Source organism: Dermacentor silvarum, chromosome 5, assembly GCF_013339745.2.
Source record: "Dermacentor silvarum isolate Dsil-2018 chromosome 5, BIME_Dsil_1.4, whole genome shotgun sequence".
NCBI classification, from domain to species: Eukaryota; Metazoa; Arthropoda; class Arachnida; order Ixodida; family Ixodidae; genus Dermacentor; species Dermacentor silvarum.
The window spans coordinates 29,360,168-29,381,701 of NC_051158.1; the positions used below are offsets into that span (position 1 = coordinate 29,360,168).

The 21,534-nt window shown below is 47.2% G+C and overlaps 1 protein-coding gene and 1 long non-coding RNA gene across 2 annotated transcripts in view; both read right to left on the minus strand.

Moving 5' to 3' along the window:
• LOC119453202 (voltage-dependent T-type calcium channel subunit alpha-1G-like) overlaps positions 1-21,534 on the minus strand; it is a 368,827-nt gene that overhangs the window by 284,158 nt on the left and 63,135 nt on the right.
• The window catches only part of LOC125945576 (uncharacterized), a 270,391-nt gene that overhangs the window by 191,416 nt on the left and 57,441 nt on the right, over positions 1-21,534 (minus strand). The window lies entirely within an intron of this gene.

Consider the following 21,534-nt stretch of genomic DNA (forward strand, 5'->3'; position numbering starts at 1 on the left):
GATCGTCCCCTCACAGAGGAAAACGTTTTAGGACACTGGTCTAGACGGGCTTCGGCACTCAAGGCCTTAAGGGCTCTGCTGAAGATCTTGAGAGCTTGTGAATTGTGCGACTGGCTTTGAACGTTGTAGCGCGTAGGATCGCGTTATTGCGCGAATTTTCTTTCAATTTTTGTTTCTTCTATCACCTTTTATTCGCTTTACCCCTTTCCCCAGTACAGGGTAGCAAGCCGGTATTTACACTGGCTAACCTCCTTGTCTTTCTTCCCCTTCTTTCTCTCTCTTGCTCAGGCAACGATCAATCTTCACAGGAAACACTGAAACGATGGCGAGGATAGACGCCTTACCACTGTAGTGGGTATCACTCTGGCGAAATTCAATTTGTTCATATACATACTTTCAGTTGGACGATCGTTCGATCGAAATGCGTTGCCCAGGGAGCTATGTACGTATGGCGCTTCGGTCCTACTACAGGTTATGCGTTCCTTCGCACTAAATTCAGATCGAGCGCAGCACAAAATATGTAGGGCCAAGGACTGCCGTACAACTTGCGCGCAAGGTGTTTTTAACACGAAAGTGTTTTATTCCGGGGTCCACCAAGACTTCACTGACGTATTTCCGTCACGGAAATACGTCATAGAACATAATACAAAGAAAGAAACCAGAAGAAAAAGTTCCACAAACATGCAAAAGTTGGGAATCGAACCCACGACCTCTCGGTCCGCGTCGATAGATCGCCGAGCGTTTAACCCATTGCGCCACAAACGCATTCGCAGAGAGCTACACAGACGCGCCTTATATATCTAACACTCCTCCGTGTACCCGCGCTCTTGCTCGGGGCGGTGCCGCCGCCTATGAGCAGAAAAGAGAAGTACTGCATTATGACACTAAAGCCCGGGATACATGGAGCGAACTTTCTCGACGAACTTCACGCGTCAAGTAACGACGCGGCGACACGACGCAGGATGTTTGCTGTGTTGCAATACATGCGGCGAACGCCGCCGCGCGTTGGCCGCCGTGTTGGCGGCGGTCCCGGCCGCCCGCTTCGAACTGAATTTGGCGTTGTCCTTGTAGAATTCACTTAGTTGGAAGCAAATGACTGCGTAAACGGCTTTCGCTTAGTCTCAGGCCGCTTCGACGACAGAGTATTATGGATAACCTTGAGTAGTTTTCGAGATCGCTTCTCGTTTCGAACGCGTCTAAGCCTAGCGAAAGAAATATCCGATGCCAACGCCATCTATCAGGGAAGTCGGGAGATAGGCATGACGACAGCATGTGGCCTCTGAGATCAGAAGATTTCTGTTGAAGGTTGTTGTAGAGAGCTTGCACTGCTTGTCTGTTTCCTCGCAGATCAGCGGATATGGGATGTACAAATACAACGCGATTCCTGAGAGATCATACTAGGAACTACTCAATCGGTGCAGAGACATGCAGACACGGCAACACCAACGCGATTGCAGACGACGCGAAAAGGCGCGCGCGCGCGAAACACCAGCATGCATTGCGACCGGAACTAGTGCCTCCTGATTGGCTGTCGTCCACCGCTGCGCGCTAGACGCTTCCGGCGGCGGCGTTCGCCCGACGAAAATGTTTGGACAGGCAGATCGGCTGCGGACGGCAAATTTCTTGACGCCGGCCGTCGGACGTTCGCCGCCCGACGAAGTTCTTCGCTCGGACGCCGGTTATTCGCTCCATGTATTCCGGCCTTAACGCGCACCGACAGTGAACGCTTCGGTGGTCTCAGTACTACGACGCCTCGATGCCAGCATTCGAAGGGACGCTGGCATCAAGAAGCACTACCAACGCCACCTAGGTGGCGTTCACCGTACTCAGCACAGCGGAGCGTGGCCTCCGCAATTAGCTCTGAAAATGTTTCTGAAGTTGATCGCGGAGGCTGCAATTACGACGCGCTGTACGCGCTGATTTGACTCGGTGACGATTCAGTTACGTGCTTTGTCTTGCGCGTTGTATTAGTGTGTCAGTTACGTGCTTCGTCTTTCGCGTTGTGCTAGCGTGTGCAGCGTAGTGCAGCTTCCATATGCACGACGGTTGCTCATGGTCATCGACGTTGGTAGTCGTGATGGAGGAGACGTGCCACCAGGCGTCAGCGTGGGTGCATCAACGCCTAAGGGCGCTTTAGCCACAAAACACCAATAGACATTATATATCAATGTGCAATAAACATTACACTACTTCTGTGAAGACACGTTTCACTTTCGTGTTCTATACCGATTCCTATATAAGAGGGATCAACCACATTTTTTTTGCAGTTTTCTTGTTTTCACACAGACTCCGAGACACAGACTCCGAGAGTGTTCGCATCTGTGCGCGCATTTCAGAGGTCACCGCAGGTTTGTACTGCAGCGCACAAAGCCGACGTTTTCTCTTTTTCTTTTTTTGCATTGCGAAGAAAGCTGTTGTTGAGAAGATGATAATACCAGAAGCGGCAGTAATTGAGTTCATGGCCGGCACACTCACTGAAGGTTGCTGATCTCTTTAAAAACGACGCTGTCTTCGCCTCTTCCCCAGTGTTTGGCGTTTGTCGTCAACGCCTCACCGGAAAAACATTTTTGGATATATACAGACGACTAGTGGCAGTGTGTATGGTGCTCGCTGTCTGTTTTGCCGAGCAGACAATTTAGGTCACTAGGCGTGTCCCACCTGGAAGGTGCCCATTCTTGGCCAGCTCCTGTGAATGGTTTTGTCACTGCTACAAAAATGGTAAAGGTGACTTGTTGGTCAATATGGTACGTGCTACTTGGTAACGGGCGTGCCAGCCAACGGAAACGATAGCTAGGAAAACCGTGAGCCAAAACACAGAGGAAGGCACGGAGATGCAGATCCAGCACCATTCTATCCTGTTTCTTTTTCAATGTCTTACCTCACCGAGTTTTCTAGTTACGTTTCCGTTTGCTGGCACACCTGTTACCAAGTAACATATAAGAAGCCCCCCATATTTAACCAGAAACCTGTCTTTACTTCTCTTCACTATAGTGCCCCGACAAACATCATAGAATGCCTTCCAACTCCCGACGCACGAGAACAGCTGCTGGCGACGAAACCGTGCTCGTGTCAATCGCTATACTAACTCGCTAATTCAAACGAGCTTTCTCGTCGTTTAGATTTCAATATTGCGTTGGATCCGTGCTTGCTTCCCGTAGGCGGGATGTGTAGGGATATACAGCGTTGCGAGCAATCAGGAGGTGGATCACATATATCGGCAAACAATTTCGAGTGGCAGTCTGCAAGCTGGGTGCCATCTTTGTCTCTGAGCTGCAAATAACCACCGCGACACTCACGAGAGCCGTGACTTTTGCAAGGTGGCAATTTAGAAGACTGTGAACTTACCGAGGTGCTACTTCCAGCTGTCTTTTTTTTTTCCCTCATCGAGTGAGTCATGCTCTTTCTCAGCGGAAATATTTCTGAGAGCAACTCGGCATTTCCAAGAAAAAGCAGCGCGTTGTGGAAGTAAGAAAAGGAAAATGAAAAGCTCGCCTGCATGGTTCAGAGAAACACGCTCAAAGCGTCCATGCGAGTGTTCTGTAATGCCCTCTCCCCAAGAGCGCGGATAAATCCGATTTTCGCACGTGTGCTTCAGCTGCAGACGAAACCTTGTTGCCCGAACCGCGAGTTCACACCATGCCTAACGCGTGCTATCAAACGCTTTCCAATGAAGCATGGTCTTCGCTTTAGGCGAAGTCATCGAATTTCACAAACGTACACTTACTGAACGTTCATACGGTATGGTTTGAGGGTACTCGTAATTTTGTTTGTATGCAGGCTCCATTATGCTTTTTTTTTTTGGCACACCATCTCGTGCCATTGTTTGCATTGTTTGTGTTTCCATTGTTTTTTTTTTATGGTTAACAGATTTTTAAAAATTACACTGTGGCAGCCACGCAGGTGGTGTTTCCCGACAGAGATCCTATTACGAGAGTTGCATGAAACGCCAGTAAGAAACCGACACAAAATGTCTAATTCACAAAAACTCGCTATTTAAGTTCTAACGGTAATTTACGATAATTATTTATCTGGCAGAAGCGGGGGAAATCATTTTTAAATGAGAAACCCAATTTTTTTTAAACTGTAAAATCCGCGCACAGGTTGAGATATAAATTGTCGAAACATGACCCTTCTATTGAGCGTATACCGAAACAGAGCGCGCGAGAAGCGCCGGAAATTTACCGTGACGAAATTTACGTCATAAGTTTGAATGACAGCAGCTCACAACCTTTTGCTGTCTGCACTTCTGTGCTGGTCAGATAAACTACCTCGAGAAGTGACGGGCAGGCTCGCCAATAACTCCGATAAATATTTCATCACGTTTACTTGGAGGCCATTACTTCTACAAGAAATGAAACATGCCTAATTGAATAATTAACATAATTATACCAATTACCTTTCTGAATTTTTTACCTTACGGCACATATTTCGATTTACGAATCGTAGCTGGTGAGTTCGCAAGGCGTGTTTGCTTAGAAAGCATTCTCAGGACTACACCAGTTTCGAGATATAAATTTTCTACGTGTCCGACGAAATACATTGGCGTACAAGTTACTTTCAAACTTTAATGCACAAGACAGCGTTTTCTGAAACAAATGTAAGTGTAACAACAGTGCATTTTTACCGCAACTTTGACGGGTCCCATCTCGAAACCGGTACCATCCTCAGGATTCGCCCCAAGCCAATAAGCCTTGCAAGCTCATTAGGTACAATTCTTAAATTGAAAATTTGCCCTAAAATAGGGAAATGAAAAGTTAATTGGTGTAAATATGGTAATTATTCAGTTGAGCCTTTCGATTTCTCGTAGAAGTAATGACTATACCTCATCAAGTAATTTAGCTCAACGGTTAGAATTGTGCAATCTGCCACAGGCAAGTTTTAAAAGTTTGGCGCAGCGAAACACAAGAACACCCTATATAATCTTGTGATTGTGATCTCCATATAGCAACACGGTTCTCTATACAGCCCCGTGGTTGTGTGATACCTTTAAGAGATAAGAGACAGGTGACACAGGTTCAGTGCTTGTTCCTCAACAAGCAAGTCCCCGTTTCGCCAACCGTGAGTGCAGCGAAAGCACGAAGTTCGGCGGAACACGAAAACGCGTCCCTTACAAAAGTCAATGAAGAAATTTCCTCGCGTTTCAATTGACCTTTTTGTACTCTTCAACCGACTTTCTATAGAAATGCAATGGAATATCGTGCTCTGATTTTTGCAACCGTAGGGTAGCTGTAACGAATAACTATTCCGATCTGTTTGTATTGCAAATCGGCCATTAGCTCTCCTATGATAGGCCAGAATGGTTCGAGTCGAGCCTATGTGGGCAGAGCCCAAAACATCTTGACCTAACACGGAGGGTTAATGGCCGATTTGGAATTAAAAAAAAAAACGGGTAGACGCTTAAGCTTCGCCTTTAAGAGTAGAAAGGGTCCCTGACCGCTTCTCACGCTTCCCGGTAACTGCAGCTTATGCAACCATAATCTACCGGAAAACGCTACCGGCGAACGCTACGCGCGGAGGCGAGTGCCATCTGGTGGTACTGCAAGGAACCACACCGCGCGCGCCGCTCTGTGATTGGTAGACAATTTTCGCTCACGGTCAACGCACGGTCGACGCCGGCGACGCCATGCTTTCTGCGTAACGGGGCCGTTAAAGCTCTCGCTTAAATACATATTGGAATATCTTAACGTTATACCGGCCCAGGTTTCGCCACTTCCTTGAAGATGCACGTTGCTGGGGCCTCTATGTGTTTCACAAAGGAGCGCAGGCGAGGCTCTTCTGCAACGGTTGCGCAACGGCTCACGCGCCAAGCTTCAGACAGTCGCCGCCGAAGGCGTAGACAAACGCACGGTCACTGTCCGCCGGCGCATACGTACACCTTTATAGTACGTAGTGCACGGTGTATGCGTATAGCTCAGAAAGCCACGCCAAGCTGTCAGCGCACGGCGAACTCGTAACAATGCACAATGCCAAAAGGGCAGGCCACGAAGAACATCGCGCCGCCGCGCGACATGCCAGACACGCAAGGCGTGCTCGCGCATTGCTACGGTACCCGGCCAGGCGGACGCCTTTCTCTACAAAGACAAATCTTTCTCGGAGAGTTGCCGCCATTTTTTTCTGTATCGGGTATGTTTCTAGCCTCCTCTTTCGTGGGCCGATCCCGGCGATATATTCCAGTCTAAGAATGCGCGCCGATCTCGAGGACAGATATGGTACCGGTGGTACCAATTGTACCGGTGGTATTGGTACACTGGTGGTATTGGTGCTGGTGGTACCACCGTGATGTACCGGTGGTCCAGGGAGGTGCTATCGGTATCCGTGGTACCACGGTGAGGTACCGGTGCTCCAGGGAGGTGGTTATCGGTACCGGTGGTGCCACCGTGCGATGGAACCATTTCTAAGGGAAGCGCTCGCCCATTCTTTCCTCGTGACATTTAGCGTTGAGAGACGCTGTCGCTGAGACGCTTCCCCCTCTGGTCGAAGACGCAGACGCTGTCGTTTGAGACGCTGCGGGCCTCTCGGAATAAATATTATGTTATGGTTCATGCACCTCCTCCTCAGCCCCGACTCACTCAGGCAGACTTTAGTCTTTCGTCGACTTCAACTGGAGGGTAATGGTTTGGGCTAGCTGGTTTTTCGTGAGACAGTCCGGTGCAGCGCGAAACAGGACGAGGGACACTGATAAACGAGAACGGGCGCTTGCTGCCAACAGAAAATGTTTATTCTCTCATGAAAGCTTTTATATAGGAAAGAAAAGAATGAAAAACAACGTACAAACAAGATACCATCACCGCCCACTCGTCCCGCTGGCCTTGTCCAAGAATGCCCCCTCCTTTCGTGATAAGGTCAGGGATGGCTTACGGATACATGGGCAATCTTCACGTGCCATGCTGGCTGATTCGACAATGAAGCGCGTGCGCTCATCCGTGTGCTTAAAGATTGCTTTTGTTTTCTCAAACAACGGTTTGCATCTGCATGCGTAGCAATGGGAGGCTTTCTTCACTCTTTTATTTCCCATATAAAACCTTTCCCATATAAAACCTTTTATTTCCCATATAAAACGATTCAACTGGAGGTTGAATCGCCTTCCAACGTTGTCTCTTGGAATCTGTCGCTCTCTCTAAAGATGCTTTGTCGGGTATCTTCCCTCTGTGACACTGTTTTAACGTATTGCATGTTTAATGAGGAAGGTTTAGCCAAGGAGCCGCCATGTATTACATTGCGAACGGAGAAATCGTTGTTGTCGGCATCCACTGCAGAAAATTTGATGAAGTTTGTAACATTTACAAGAAGAAAAAAAATTAAATGTGCCTACTGCTGGGAGCAGGCTGTTTTTTAAAAGTATTACTCAGAACGTCATTCTTTTTTTAATTGTTCAGAAATCACAAAATATAAGAAAACCGTGGCATCTTGAAAGCGTTCTCCCAGCACAATGCCACACAGGGGAGAAAAAAAAACAGTTGTGTTGTCCCTGTGTAACGTTATGAAGACCAAACTTGTCAGTAGCACCAACTAGCCCATTAAAATACCGTTTTGATGAAGCATCAATATTACATCTCTGTAACTCAGAAACACAACACGATTTTGCAATAGGGGATGTTCAAAACATGGCCTCTACGACTTGTTTCCGGCTCCGCAACCACTTCGGGTGCCTGCAGTTAGCAAAAGCTCAATGATAAGAATTATGCTACCTGCCACAGGCGATTTCTAAAAATTCCGTAAAACTTAGAAATGAACACCTTCCATATTTTGATATAAAGGAAAATATCACTGCCTTTAAACAAACCAAATACTGAAGCTAATGAGCTTTGAGATCTTCAGTTGAACACGAGAAAAAAAGAAGGCCCAGACATACGAAAATAATTTGATACCTATGACTTCATATCCATGTTCGCCTTCGATAAGGCAACGAAAAAAAAGAAAGGACGGCAAGCTTAGCACCCCTGATTTTCCCCCTAATAACCAACTTCTGCCGGTACCAGCAGAAGCCGAGTCTTTCAAAATTACTTCATGAGGCTCAAGTAAAGAAACGTTGCTGTTTAAGGTCATCGAGGCTCTCTGAAAGCATGACGCTCACCACGCAGTTTTTTTTTTTTTTGTGTTACTTTGAATAAAGTCTGATACACTTCGCTACAAAGAGGCGAGCTTCATCATCACTCTCTCTTTTTCACGTGCTTCAGTATGCAAACTCTGTTCGCGGTTGACGTCGTTGAGACAACGACGAGCGCTGAGCTCGCTCCGCTTTTGATGATGTCACGGAAAACGAGACGGCCCACGGCACTGCGAAAGAGGCTGTACGTTTAAGAGCAACAGCTTGAGAGGCGACGAGCAGTGAGAGTTCCCGTCAGGTGCTTGAGACATCTTGAAACGCCGGGTAGGGCCCCGGATGTTATGAAAAGCTAATGGGTATACTCATCTCTCCAGTTGAGTGCCCATTAGTTGATGGTAAAGTTTGCAGTTAATAACGCTGGTCTCAAAAAAACGCGTGTCAAGCACGAAATGTAGAAAGTGAGGAAATGAGAAAGAAAAAAAAAAGAATCAGCAGATTTCCCTTACGAAACTCGACGCAGAAATTCTATTGACTTTACGTTGCCTTTTTGTTGCGTTCTGGAAGCAGACTTTCTGTTGAGACGCAACTGGAACATCGTGCATGGCTTTTGCAAGGTTCCATCGATCCCTCCAGCTCTGAACGCCTGTAACTTCGACAGTACTCGGCTATCAAAGTGAAAAACCACAATATTTTCACGAATAACTCCTTTGAGATGCCTGCAACCTCGTATTCATCTGCTACACTATTGCCCGCTATGGCCTCCGAAACACGCGTACGGACGGCAACCCTCTCGGAGCCTGCGTTGTGCATAGGCAGGCCAGCCAGTTGCTAGCGTGGTAAGCACTACAAGGTCAGACGGCGCGATGCATTTGCAGGTTCTCAAATTAGAATTACTTTCGTCAGTTTCTATGATTCATTTGCTTTTCCAGCACTCCTTCAGTAGAATGCGTGTGAATGCTTCGGTGAGTTTTTTGCTGATTGCAAACACAATATCTCAACAGTCTACTGATTCCCAGTGTAGTGGTTCTTGGTCGAGCAACGATAAGTGGTGTCTAAAACATGGCGACGATGACGTGTTTCCGGCTCCTGTAATCGCCTCCAATGCTTATAGCACATAAAAGACCTTAGGCCTTCGATATCTACAGTTTCCGATCTCTGCTAGTGCTGACCGTGAGGTGGACTCTCTCGTTCATCGTATCAGGATAGAAGTGGCGTATACAGGTCGATTTTTGTGTCCTATAAGTCGTTCATCTGTGCCTTGTTACACGTGCGACAGTTCATGGGAGAACGTAGAACCCATTTTATTAACCTGTCCTAAGCTCTAACAGCAAGGATGTGTTGCGAAGGCAACATTTGTGACCATTGATAATCGTTCTTTCAGTATAGAAGAGCTGCCTGGGTTATGGTACCACTGGTTTGGACCAGCTGGATGGACCATAGCTGGTCATTACAATGACCAGCTATGAAAGCTTTCATAACCATGTTCACTAAAATTAACACTGTATTTATGTATTAACACTTTGTATGTCCTTGTGTGCTACTGTTATGTCGCAACATTCTGTGAGAGTGTACAGGTTGATTTGTGTGCTGTTCTTGTTTTGTATGTTGGCTGTTGTTGCTAAGCACGTGGTTTGAAGTGTAATTTATTGCTGGACCATTTGTTAGTTTCTATTTTTCATGTAGCCTCACGCTATCATCCTTTGCTCATTTCTCAATATTTTGTTTGTTAAGAAGCTGGCGACAAAACTGTTGCCAACATTTCCAATGTCATCAGAATAAATTACACTCGAGATCGGCTTCCGTTACTCCGTAATTTGGACACCATCTATTGGAACGTCTGAAGTTGTCATGTAACCATTCGGGGAATGAAATGGCTTCCTTATTTTATTCTTGTCACCGCCTAACCCCGGTACCTTTGATATGAATGAAAAAATATTGTATTGTGTTTTAGTTGAGTGTCAATGTCACGGTTGTTGAATCCACTCGGCTTCGAAGCAGCTAAGCCTAAAAGGGCGCAGGTAACATTTATCTATACGAGCTTCTGAGAAGGAAATCCTCTGGTTGCAAAACCTGGCTGTCTTTAGGGCTACTTCTCTCTTTATATCTTTCGCACTTTCTTTTGCTCTTCCGCGTTACATTGTTTCGAAACTGCGGCGGGTAGATAAAAACGCGAAACCAATCCATCAGTGCCCGTCCGTTCGAATCAGCGTGCAGGAAAACCACTTTGGGGTAAACGTGCCACGCTAAGGAGAACCAAAAAACGCTCGGGTCACGACGTCGAGGAGCTGGGGAATGAGGGGGATCGGAGAAGGCGCAACAAAGTTTAGAACGGATTGTTTAGAGCCGGCGAAGAGAGAACGAACACGCAAGCACGCAAACACAGACAAACATCAGAAGTACACGAAATAACACAGGCACAGAAACACGCAAACGAACAGACAACACAAGCACAGACACACACGTCGGCTGAAGTGCGGAAAAGAAAAGTTACTTTCATGCAGCTTATTCTTATACGACGTTCCTGGAATCGACTAATGCTTTCTTGAAACCTGTGACGGTCTTGTTGTCGTTGTTGTTTTGTTGTGGTTATCCGGAAAAGGTATGACGTTGAAGGTTTTTGACAACGTCTGTTTACTTACAGCCGAACGCTTCGCCTGCCCCTCTTCGTTTTACGCGTCTGGTCAGAGGCACAAAGCGGCCAATGCTAAAAGAGCGAAAAGAAAATTCCTGACGGGGGAGGGGAGGGGGCGGGCTTCTCCTTCAAACCACGCCACCCCACCCCTGCCTCGCCCAAATGATTCGAAATTGTTTCTCGCGGCAGCGACGTAGAGGAATTGGTCGCCCCGGTAGGAAGAAGAATCGCACGCTGGCGTTCGGGCGTTATAAGAGGATTGCGCTCGCTCCGCGACGGCGATTCGTGGAGTGCTATAAAAATTGCAACGGGAAGCGGGAGGCCGCGTTGCGGGTCAGATGGCGATGCGGGGGGGGGGGGGGGGGGGGGGGGGGGTTACCGAGGCTCGCTTGATTTCAGGGGCAGACCCGACGGGCGGTGAATATTAGACGAGCCGGCGCTTTCCTTGGGTTGGCACGAAGACCTCTTTGTTCCTGGGAGGCAGTTCCGTTGCCAATTGTTCTGCAAGTTCGGGACTGTTTCGTTACGAAAGGGCTACCGAAGCACGACGGAGCGGAACGGCATTCGGTGTTCCAAAAATTGGTTCAACTAGGCTGTGGGAAGCGCAGACGCAGGGATGACGAAGACAGCAACGACAACATCCTCAACAACAACAGACCGTATCAGGTAGTGTTCCGACGCAATGCTACCTGCCGTTTGATTCATTTTACCCGACATGCTGTATACACGCTTGCTTGGTAAAGACACAACCTCGCGAAAATCGTCACCCCTTAGACAAACAAATATTTCATACGAGCACCCGATTCATTTCTTTCTGGATCTCTCCGACTTGCCCTAGTTTAGGTACGGAATCACGTGTCGGGTTTGTCGCAGCATCAACGATCCACAGCCTGCGTCAAAAGTTTACGGACCAGGATATCTGACACAATGAATTTCTGAGAAGTTCGTGACCGCAGCCAGTAACAGGCACAACACTACCGTTTGTCGTATTGTCGACAATGTTATACGAGCAACGCCAGCAACATTTTACACCGTTTGTTTTTCACTCATTCATCATACTAAGACTTCTTTTATATATGTTTAATGGACTGTCAGTTGAGCTTTCCTCAACAGCAAGCAGTGCCTACGGAGAAAAAGAAAAACTTGTACAAGCAATAGCAATTGATTGCAGCATCGACTATACAGAGGAGAATCTTTCTTCCACGTCGCCCTTAGTTCGTGTATCGCGCTGTCAAAGAAGTCGCTCGACCGCGACGAGCTATACCAGCACGGCTTTTATGCGCGGCCAATAAAAAACGTTGTCCATAAAACAGCTCCAAAACAGCTCCGGAACAGAGCTATACAACCACAAACCGGGACATCCTTTCAGAAATTTTCGTTCACAACCGATAGATTTCCAACCAAACGGTCTTCTATCAACAGTCGACACCAGCAGCAAGAAACCCAATAAAAGACTTCGCGTAGAGCACAAGTAGAGGAACGGCTTCCACGAAAGACGCTCACCACTCGCTTCCAATGCCACGGTGAGACACCTCCGTTTCGCACCGACACTGCGTGAAAGGAACCGATCTACCGCACGGCTCCTCCGCGAGGAAAGAAAGAAAAAAAAAAAACACAACAAGAGCACGCGACCCAAACCCAACCGTGACGCCTTATCCACACGCAGATACACAAAAACGGCGACAGATGACGCGAGAAGACGAAAAAAAAAATCGCGAGCCGCGCGAACACGTCGCGTCGTATACCAGTTCTCGGCGAGGAAAGGCAAAGATGAGAAAGAAAAGGGGGAAAAAAGGTGCGCGCGCGCGATCGGGAAGATGGGGCACGAGGCCTCGCGTTCCCTTCGCCCGCATCGGGTGTACAAGGACGCGACCAAATGTCACGGGAGCGAAACGACGCGGAATGACAAACCAAAAAAAAAAAAAAATCGACAGCGCCACGGGAGAGCGGAAGACGGCAATGAAGGGAACCCACGCGCTTTCATTTGCTTCCCTGTTTCTCCCCAAAGCTCCCGGGGAAACGACGAGTCCTGTCGCGTCGTCAGCGGAACGCCGGGGCTGCTGCGCGGGGTGCTTGCTCTTCCTATCGTCATCGAAGCCAGCACCTCAGGCACGGACGACGACGACGTCCCCCTTTCTACTTCCCCAATAGGGAGGACGGAAGGGAGATGAGAGAAAGGGATGCAGCCTCAACTCTTTACCTCGCCGCTTTACCTCCCCCTCAAGCTTTCTCGCTCTCCTGCTGCGAGCCTGTCGCGTGTCCAGTGAGGCGTCCCGATCTTGACTGCCCCCTCCTTTTTTCCCCTATTCCCTTTTGCTAAGCATCTCTCTCTCTCTCTATGATTCCCGCTTCCCCAGTTCCCGTCGTCCATATCCCCCAATCCCGCGACGCCCTGTTCGTAGGGTATCGCCGAGTGACGCGTGAAACGTGGCGTTGTATATAGGGACATCGTCACCCATGAGCACGGCCGGTTGACGAGGAAAGAAGCCTGCGAGCTGGGACTTCTTGGGGAGCTAGATAATCAGATGTTGTAGTTGGTTTTTTTTTTTCGGCCGATGTTGCTGCAGTTTGGCCGATGGTTGGAAACAGAAATCAACTGGTCGTTGGGTTTGCCGGACGTGTTTTGTTGTTGGTCGTGTTTATCTATATACTACATAGTATGAGACATCAGTGAGAAACGAGCGTTCCTGCTTGAGCGAGCATAGAATTCTATTCCCGGAATAATGTGCCGCTGTCCCGTATAAAGTTGGTCTGTAGCTCAGTAACCGGCAAATAAACCAGCCGTTGTGGTGGTTACTGATAACGTTTTGTTCTTGTTAACCAATTATTGCGTCATTCTTAACCCACGGCATGCTCTTGGGCTGTAACACTCACTATTACTGAATGTTTATTTATGTATTTTCCGTTGTTCTTATTCGGTGTATAGTGTTCCAAAAAGAGCACCATTGTGGCAATTGGAGGCTAAGTAAGGATTGCTGTCGCCATTTCAGCGAATTGCAACGAGAAATAAGGTTAAAATAAGCAGCAAGTTATGTTGCTCGAAGCCAAAAGAGATCTAGGTAGATAAATCCACGTATCACACATCACTCCTACGAGGGTTGAGGTGCTTTACTAGCCTTGCGCGCAGACACTAGTGCCTAATTTCCCTCTAGTAATCTTACTGTAAATGCAGTCAATCTCCGTACTTTCAAGAACATATTATTCTAAGGATAACATACTCTTTGGAGCACCAGTTAGGCTGGCGTCTCCACAACGAACCACTGCTCAACGTGTGGCGTTCAGTACGTCATTAGGTGATGGATACGCACGTATCCTTTTTTTTTAATTTTAGTGCTTCTGTATATGAGAATTCTGGTATGAGCCCACGAAGGCTCGCGAATGCACGAGCTCCGGCCAACAACGTCAGATAAAAAAAAAAAACGTGTTGCCCCCCCCCCCCCCCCCTTCTTGAAAGGGGCGAATTGTGGTACAGCGCCACCAAAAGCTTTTTTTTTTCTCATTTTTTGGAAGGGTGCATTGGCGTAGGTTTGCAAAGAGTGTTTTCCTGTAAACGGCCAACTCGTTCGTTCTTTCAAAAAGCAATCTGCAATATTCGTGCGAATATAAAGAGAAAGTTCATCGAATGCATCAAAATGTGAACATAAAATCGGCGGAATTCCTATAACGACTTTTGTACGAACGTTGTCTGTAAAATGCGGGAGGAAGTTCACGCTGGCGTCTTGTATAACGCACCCGGCTCCAAACACGCTTTTCTTTCTTTTGTCAATTATTCTGTTTCCTATGAAAGCTCGTTTTCTTCCACGGCCGCCGCTAAGCTCCATGCTCTGGTATGAAAATAGGATCGCGTGCCGAGGGCCCATTGTAAGTGACCATTGTGGAGCGGCCACATTCTGAAAGGCGCCTTCAAAGTACTAACAACGGCGGCCAGAAACGGAGAACATTTCCGATACGAAATAAGGCAATACTTCGCATATTTAATTTCCTTTTTATTTTTCGTTTTCATGTTCTTTTTTTTAAGATGCCATCAAGTGTAATGGCGTGAACTGAATTGCACAAAAGCCCGAATCGTCGGGCCATGGAGCCGAATGCAGTCATCGTCATGACAATCAGGGTATTTGAGACTCGCGCAGAGGGCAGTACGTAGCTACACTCACAATACATTTTGTTTATGTTTCCATAGATTCTCAATGAGCGTTTAACAGCAGATAGCCTTCGTGAATACCATGCATTGCAATTTGTTGAGTGTCAGCAGAATCTCTAGTGAAGGCAACAAAAAGTCAACGGAAAGGCAACAGATTCAGAAAGGAGAGAGCCTCTCCCCAGGTACTTCTATACTGCATCATTCGAACCACAAATGTACCTAGTAATTTTCTAACCTAATCGTATCATCGAATTCGTTGCTAACGTGAACTACGATTCCATTTCCTTGGTAGCCATTCTTTTCCCCCAAATCTCTTGGTAGAAATTTTGAGCTGTTTTGCAAGCACTCTGCGAGTATTATGCCTCTGTATGGTGTAAATAGCTGAAACCCTCGCAGATCCTTTTTTTAATCGATGAAAAATAATTGGACGATAGACTTTTCAGAGCCTTCTATCCCAAAACTGTAAATGCATTACCCAGGAGTGAATACCAGAGGCAGCAAGAGAAAAATCACGCTCTAGATCAAATCCCACCATTGAAAAGATAATGCCTGACTTTCAATTGCATGCCGACAGGAATGATATTGAAGACAATATAAAGTCAATAGAAACGCGAAGAACTTACATGACTTTTCTAAGGACACGTACACAAGTAAGACCGTGATTATCAGGAAGACGCAAAATCAAAGTGATTCTATAGTGAGCGGAAAGTTTCGACGAAGTAGCTTGCCTTTGTCAATGCGTGACGGAGGCAAGTCTCTGTCGAAGCTTTGACTCCAGCCTGACGCATCCCTTCTTGAACCACTGCTGACTACTCCAAGCGTACGAGTAGTGTCACCACGGGCTTGGGCAACGGAACCGCGGTCTAATATTGGGACAGTCACCACATCATCATATAAAAGGAGCTCGCACAACTGTTTACTATGCAGATAGTTGCGGCATCCAAACTAGCTCGTAAACCTACTAGCGAACTAAAATACTTTAATCGCACAACGAGACAAGGATGGTGAAAGAAGACGGAAGGCACACGAGCTCGTCTGTCACGCAGGAGATGCGCTAGTTTGTCTCTCGTATTCTTTCACCGTCCTCGTCTGGTTGCGCGCTTAAAGCTTTTAGTCATGTCTTACCGACACGCCCAAACGGCCATATTATTCAACTACCAGCGAAAGCAGTACACGGCCGCTACATGACATATTTTAAAAAAAAAGAAGCACAGTGAAGAGCGCGAAGATAAAGGAATATTGCTTAGATGTGGTCTATGCTATTATTGTGAAAGTGCTATCAAATAAGGAAAGTCGCTGGGGGAATTCCTCCGCTCTGCTCCAAGCATTTTGCTGGCTGATAAAGGAGCGTCTGTCAAAGAGGTTGAGCGGTCGATCACGCAGTCCTTGTAAATATAATGGCCCACATTAAGTTGCATCTCAACAGACTGTCAATTGAAGACAACTAATAAGTCACCACAAACATAACTAATTTTTATAATCATTTTGTGGAGCAAACCGAACACGTTGCTGCTCATACCGATTTGCCGAATGAATGGAAGGCTGGCTTTCTTGCCAAACAACCTTGCAATAAGCACAGTGCCACAAATTTAGGCTACCGCAACGGTCTAAGCATTCCTTGCCGGCAGATTGCCGATATGCTCATCTGACGTGACGGATTTTCAACATGTTTTGAGGAAACGTTTTATGAGGTCATCCCGTGTGTGGCTGGCTTAGCGTCCGATCAACAGCAGACGCGTTCCTCGCTATTGAAATATAACGATAGCGCCAAATTAAACGAGCTTTATAGCGAATCTCACTATGTTTGCACGTGATGAATGAAATCATTCTAATATCACTTCAAAACGCTTGTCGCGCCACCCTAGTGCGTCATGCATAAACGATTTCTCGCTATTCGCAATACCTCGCATGCGAATGGCATCTCTCGCGTCATTGCCATCATCTGCGTGCGCTCCTCTTTTCTAGCGTCGCTTTAATTAAAATTTCTTCGCGATAAATTATTGCTTCATTCTGCAGCGATGGCGCTCGTGACGAAATCACGTGACCGAGGCGCTGAAGCTGTTTAATCATGCAGCTTGCGAAATTGGCCGCAGCTCCTCGGCCGCCTTTCAAATTAGGGCGCCGGGCCTTGACGTTATTCCTGTCCCGTTCTACGCGTTCTATGATAGAACAAGACAATGGAGCAATAGAGTGAAACTTAGCTCCCCGTAATGTAAGCAACGCGCGGGAAAACCAACTAAGCGGTGCCTATTTGTCAATGCCAAAGCGTCAAACGCCGAGTGCAGTTGTGATTCCTAGTATGGTATGGTATGGTATGGTATGGTATGGTATGGTATGGTATGGTATGGTATGGTATGGTATGGTGCAGCTTTATTAAAAGAGGGATGAGTCATCTGCCTGTTAAGGGTAATGGAGTTGGAGAATCGGGGAGCTGAGGACAGGGCCAGCCACCGAGGAATGCTTCCCCGCACGATTAACACCGTCTGGAGAATGCCCGATTCCGCAGCAAAGGCTAACAGCGCTCGCAGGATAGCTGTCGCATCCGCTGAGGGACGGATCCACTCCTCGAGGCTGGCCACTTTCCCCCGGTGCTTTCGTCGGATGGCTGCCTACCTTGGGCACTCCCACAGAAGGTGCCCGATGGTTGGCGCAGCTGCCGGTTTGCATGCTGGGGAACCTGTTCGTATGGGGTGGTAGTTCTTCCGACGTGTGTGCCTGTTGTCTCGTCATTTCCGTCATATTGCTGTGGGCACAAATGTTGCTACTTCGCTGCGGCGCTTCAAAAAGGTTTGTGAGTGCGAAAGAGAGCGAAAGAGGTAGCAAAGAGAGGAAAGGCAGGAAGGTCAACCTTGACGTCAATTTTGCTTGACGTCAAAGGTGGTTAGACTCGCCGTGGTTGCTTAGTGGCTATGGTGTTGGGCTGCTAAGCACGAGGTCGCGGGATCGAATCCCAGCCACGGCGGCCGCACTTCGCTGGGGGCGAAATGCAAAAAAAAAAAAAAAAAAAAACACCCGTGTACTTAGACTTAGGTGCACGGAAAGAACCCCAGGTGGTCCAAATTAATCCGGAGACACACACTACGGCGTGCCTCATAATCAAATCGCGGTTCTGGCACGTAAAATCGCATAATTTAATTAACTAAAGGGTGTTTGGGCTTTTACGAGCTTAATTGACAGCTCAGGCTACTCGTGATATGCGTGCCTCAAAGAGTTTCCGCAGCAGGTTTGCAATAATTCTCTAGCAGGAAGTTGGGGGTACGTTTTTAACCCTAGGGATTTTCTTCCCCGTTAAGGGCGCTCGCGAAAAACACAACGAGAGAAAACGGTGGTCGGTGAAGGATGTCGCGCTTGAGCGAACCTCGTACGACAGGCCCTGACGCGTCCGCCTTTGGTGGGGAGCAGCAGTCCCTACACCCTCATATTTCTTTCCCCATTCTCCTTTCCCATTCTCCTTTCCCCTTCCCGTGTCACTGCCTGCGCGACGACAGCACCACTCGGTTCCGGGCTCTGATCGTGCAATGGAGGTCGGGCGTGGCCGCGTAAAGGAAAAAAAAAGGACAAAAGGAAAGCAGATACGCGATCGGGAAGGTACGGGAAGAGGTGGGGAAGGGCGTGTCCATGTTGGGAACCGATCACCCCCTCCCTGCCTTCCCTACTTCGAATGAAGGAAGGCACGGGTCGATGGGCATCGATCACAGCGCCTCGATGAGCGCCGAGGGACATCGGCCGGTCGGTGTGCTGGCGTTACAGGCGCGTCTCAAATAACCACGCTCATCGGTGTTAGCCGGCAGCGGTCGGCGTTCCCTTAGAGCAACCGATGACGTACAGGCCCTATCGATCATTTACAAATGTCAATGATAACTATGTCGTTTTTCTGTTGACTTTCTCATTGATCTTAACGAACTTGCTGTTGCGATTTGATAGAATTTCCTATTGCGGATGTGTTTTTTTTAATTTGTTTTTTCGGTTTCATTATTTTGGATTTGTAGCCTGTTGCTCCATGCCCAATTCTACCTCCACATCCCACGCAGAAATCAAAATTGAAATTTTGCTGCGTTTCTACTTTTTTCTTAGAATTTTCCTCAATAGAGTCGCTGGTGATATGCAACAGAATATTATACTAACGTTTTCTCGTTCCTATAGAATGTGGTTCATTGTACGAGTCTTTTTATTTCACAATTTAAACATTTTTACACACGCGAATTCAAATGTAATTAATTGTCATTTAATTAATTAAATTAATTAATTTCCGGGAGGTTGATGTGGGGTGTTCATGTCTCAGATCAGTTGTCGGTGGCAGCGGCGTTCCTGTTGACTGTTAAAGAATCCTGTGTTTCTGCTGACTTAATAATTGTTTTTGTCGAAACGCAATAGGATGTTCTGCTCATGTTCTGGCTTTCATCTCGTCTTTTTTTTTTTTGGGGGGGGGGGGGGTCTTCAAGTAGCGTGACATTCCTTGTCATCGCACAAAATTGAAGCGGCACACGTCACTATCACAGCCTATCTCTCAGACCCATCACAGCCTATCTCTCAGCGAACTAGCACTCTGGCTTGTCTTTAGCGCGAGTGTTCGTTGTGACCCCTGTCCAAGTAACTTTTTTTTGTGGGTCTGACACTGGCCGGCTGTCCGGCGTCTCTAACGTGGTCACATCACGTGCATCTCTGCACTACAACGCGGGAGGTCCACGTAAGTTGCGAAATTGTTTTATCACGACACGCAATTATCACAGGTGGGACTTGCGGCCCATACAATTACGAACGAGTACGACTTGGCAAACTCGACAAAGCCCCCACCGCCGGAACGACGGACTGCCACCTAAGCTGACGCGCATCTTATTCTGTACGTGTTTGTGTCGGGTCCACATTCGTTCCATCCGGTACCTTTGTTGCTATTAAGATTACGTTTGTTAAGCACTCCTGGGGCGCGTAGCAAGAGTTGCACTATCCTACGATGCTGCGTCTCTTCCGGGACGCCGTGACACGTGTCGGTATTCCTCTTGCCGGCACGTCGTAAGCTCCCCCTCGCTGTTAAGCGGCTTAACTTACCTACTAAGCTGTTGGAGATTATTTCGCCCAGCTAGGTGCGGCAGCATCTCCATGCACAGCCCAGAAAAACATAAGCTTGTCCCAAGTTTTCGTGGCGTATGTTCAGGGCGGTTTTCCTGCGTACACGTTGTATGCATCTGCCCCCTCTTTTTTTAACGTGCTCTAGTAGGCGATGTACGAGACCTCTGACGGAAAGTATTCGCACTCGAATAAACGATTACTGTGGAGGCACGAGTCCCGGAAGGGGCGCGGCTCCACGGGCGCAAAGTTGGTTTCGCTCGTATAAATAATGTGCACAGAGATTTATCGGCGTTAAAGGGACACTAAAGAGAAACACCCAAATAAGTTTAGGACAATAAAGTATTATTTGAAAACTCTTATTTACGTTAAGTGCGTAGTAATGGATTGATATATAGCAAAGTAAGGTTAGGGCGGAAATTCAACGTTTTTTTAAATTTCGCGCCAGATCACCAGCGCAGGTACGTCAGCGTGACGTCATGGTTTACAATCTACGTTGTTCTTTTTTTTTCGCCACAAAGGCAGCGGTGGCTCAGTAAATGTTCTCGAAACTTGTTAAGCTTAATCTCTGACTCTACTAGAGTACGATGTAGTCGATCTTTACCGATAAAAGGAAAGTAAACAAAGCTAAGGCAGGCGCCATTAAAATCCGTGACGTCATGGTCAGCTGGTGCGTGAACTTCAACTCGGCGCCGCCAGCCGTCGTTGGTGTTTGCGTCATTTCTGGCTCACCAAGCCTGTTCTCGGGCTGAGAGCGCCATTTTTTTAGCACTGAAGATGGGTAATTTACTAGTAAACCTAAAAAATAATAAGTTTAAGCGTCTTTTTAACATGGCAGAATCTATAGAGTTCCGCCACCAGGATTTATTTGCACAAACTCATAAACTACCGTGATCATCCTAATGATCACATCCGTTTTTTTTTTTGTTTTTTTTTATGTTCACAACACAGGTCCCAACGACTTCCAGTTGCGCTCTTTTAAACCACGGCGTTAGCGCACTGGCTTTTTACCGGTAAAGCATTTTTACCTCAAGTTTCACGGCACATATCTCGTAAATGGTGCCATCCACACAATTCTTTTCAAGTGGATATGCATACGTCGCAGTCTCATCCACTAGAATGTGTAAATTGCAGTATGTGCCATTAAGTAATCAGTTTTTTAACATTTTTGAAAGCGTTTGCTGAAACACCCCTCATATTTACTGTTTTCTTGGCAAACGTGGGCGCCCATAACGAGCGGCTGAAAATTTCCTGCAGTCGCGAGCACACTGTGACCACTGCACCTGTAAGGGGGTCTATATTTTGCACGATCAGTACAGGGCGAAGGCTTCCCCTAGCAATCTTTAATTAATTGCATTGGCCGTCGTGCATTATCATTAAAAGATGGATGCTGCCGTACTCGACTGCGTTATACCCTGCCCTTGACGTCTATTCTCTCACTGCAGGACACCCCGGTTGCTGTTGATGTTATTCATGGTAGTGTTAATGTTGTTGTTCGTGATGATGATGATGATTTTGTGTCGTTGATTATTATGATGCTTTTATCGCTGTTGATGTTGCGGTTGATGTTGATGACAATGTTAACGCTTTTCGTGATGATGCGGTTTCGTTGTTTATGGCGATGCTTTTGTCATTGTTGTTGTTGCTGCT